This window comes from Orycteropus afer, unplaced genomic scaffold, assembly GCF_000298275.1.
Source record: "Orycteropus afer afer isolate SDZICR_OR568_19922 unplaced genomic scaffold, OryAfe1.0 scaffold00207, whole genome shotgun sequence".
Classification (NCBI taxonomy): Eukaryota; Metazoa; Chordata; class Mammalia; order Tubulidentata; family Orycteropodidae; genus Orycteropus; species Orycteropus afer.
The window spans coordinates 2,963,200-2,965,906 of NW_006921794.1; the positions used below are offsets into that span (position 1 = coordinate 2,963,200).

Below are 2,707 nucleotides of genomic sequence, written 5' to 3' on the forward strand. Positions count from 1 at the left end.
GTTTTATCCCCTTTCTCCTGCTTTTCCGGCCTGCTACTCTGGGCGGGCCTGAGTTTCCCCTAAAAAATGATTTTTAGTAATAAAAAACTAAGTGGGAAAAAATGTCCCAGAATAGTATACCCTTTTTATAAAAGTTTTTTAAAACTTAAAATGAAACATTATATTGTTTACATGTATATTTTGTTGTGTGTTATAAAGTTGATTCTGACTCATAGGGACCCCATGTGTACAGACTTTAATTGCACCACAGGGTTTTCTAGGCTGTAATCTCTATGGGAGAAGACTACCAAGTCTTTCTCCCACAGAACTGCTGCGTGGATTCTAACTGCCAACCTCTTCATTAGCAATGAGCACTTAACCATTGCACCACCAAGGCACTTTTATAAGTATATGTGTGTGTTTGTGTGTTAAAACTATATTTTAAATCTATTGATTTGGGTGAAGGAAAAGACAATATACCAAAAGCGAGTGACCAGCACAATAACACTAAGGAAAAGGAAGAGACAGGGAGGTGCACAAGAGGAACAGATAACAAAAGTCAACATTTCTGCATACACAGTACTGTACTATCAGTTAGAACAAACACGGATACATAGACAGGCTTTGTCTAGGCAAAAAGTAATATACTCATGTAATTACCATATGTAAGTTTGGCAGACACTATTTCTAAATATGTATGTGTATGTGCTGTAAGAATGTACATATATATATATAATAGAGCTAACGGGGGCAAAGTTATGATAACTTCTTAGCCACACCAACCACCCTAAGGGAGTAAAAAAAAAAAGCCCACAAAAACTATATTTTAAATCAACAAAGGTAAAAACACAAAATTCAAATGGGAGGAAACAGGGAGAAGTGGGATAGGATAGGAGCAATAAGGGGTGGAAGTTATTACCAATGTGTTAGTTTTCAATAGGTAGTGGGTTCACAGATTCTTGTGATATTGTTACTAAATACACTCCTAAGTCAATAAAATAAAGAGAGCCAAAAACAAACAAACTCACTGCTGTCAAGTTGATCTTGACTCATGGCAACCCATCCTTGGGTTTCCCAGGTGGTATCTCTACGGAAGTAGATTGCCCAATCTTCTTCTGAGGAGTGGCTGGTGGGTTTGAACCATCAGCCTTCTGGTTAACAGTCAAATATCTTAGGCACTACACCACAGCAGGGGCCAATGACGAGAGCTGGACATGAACCAAGGAAGAGGAGTTCAACTCAGTGCATGTGAGGTCCGTTGAAAATCAAGTTAGGGGAAAAAAAAAAAAAATCAGTGTATGTCCCTTGAGAATTGAGCTGTGTGAGGAATTGTGTGAGGATGGAGACCTGATGGTACAGTGGTTAAGCACTGAGCTGCTAACCAAAAGATTTAAGTGTCGATCCCACCAGCCACTTCACAGGAGAAAGATGTGGCAGTCTGTTCTCATAAAGATTACAGCCTCAGAAACCCTATTGGGCAGTTCTACTCTGCCCTATATGATCACTATAAGTCAGAATCAACTTGATACCAATGAGTTGGGTTTGGCTTTTGGAAGGTATGAAGTGATGATGCTTAAAAAACAAAGAGCAAAAAAACCTATTTGGTGTAAGTCACAGGTGTTAATAAATCAAAGATCCTCACCTTAGTACCGTTTTACCAGATCCTGATTAGAAGGTATAGCCAAACACATGCAACCTGTCTAGACTTTGCATTCTTTCAGGTCTGTTTGGATCACAGTGAGAAAAATAAAGTCTCTTGGGAGGGACTAGCTAGAAAGAGAAGGAAATTCATTAAGAACACCCTAGAGCTCTTTAGGGAGCAGTGGTGGTTCAGTGGTAGAATACTTGCCTTCCGTGCAGGAGACCTGGGTTTGATCCCCGGCCGATGCACTTCACGTGCGGTCCACATTCTTCAGTCAGTGGAGGTTTGTGTGTTGCTATGATGCTGAACAGGTCTCAGTGGAGCTTCCAGACTGAGATGGAGTAGGAAGAAAGGCCTGGCAATCTACTTCTGAAAATCAGCCAGTGAAAACCCCATGGATCACAATGATGTGATCTGTAACTGATCATGGGGGTGACAGGACCAGACAGCATTCCCTTCCATTGTGCATGGAGTTTCCACGAGTGGTGGTCAACTCAACAGAAGCTAACAACAACAGCATGGGTTCTTCCATTACATGAGGTCCTGGAGAACCTCTAGGGAACAGGAAAAAGGGATACTAATGAAAAATCTACAAAGAACTGGAAGATCACCTCAAAGTGTCAGCTATCTTCATGATGGAACTGGACTGGAGAACATGGTGGGACCTCCTACTCAAATTCCACTCTTAGGAAAGCAACCAGGCCTGTGGCAGCATTAAGAAGTTGGGGATAGTGTGCCTCTCTCCCAGGAGTCCCTTTTCCAGGGGGCCTAAAACAAGAAGATTGGAAGCACAAGACCTGCTCTTGCTGAACACAGGCACGTCTTACAGGAGGCAGGTGAGTCGTCATGCCATGCATGGTATATGTGATTTTTGACACATCAACCCAGCATTCTACACCATCTCCCAGAGCTCCCCATTGAGACTAAGCCCTGGTTACCCTTGGTGGTAATTTACTCATTCATTAAGGCACTCTGAATTTCTTCTTTCCTTCCTATATCACTTCCACTCCCCTACTGGTGCTTCCTAGGGTCAACCCCCAATATAGCACTTGCACTCTTGATCTTTGGCTCTGCTTCTGAGATAAT

General features: G+C 42.0%; 1 non-coding gene across 1 annotated transcript; it reads left to right on the plus strand.

The window, feature by feature from the left end:
* Window positions 1-1,798: 1,798 nt before the first annotated feature.
* TRNAG-UCC lies at window positions 1,799-1,869 on the plus strand. Its single transcript has one exon. It is a non-coding gene; the product is annotated as a tRNA-Gly (tRNA).
* Window positions 1,870-2,707: the final 838 nt, after the last annotated feature.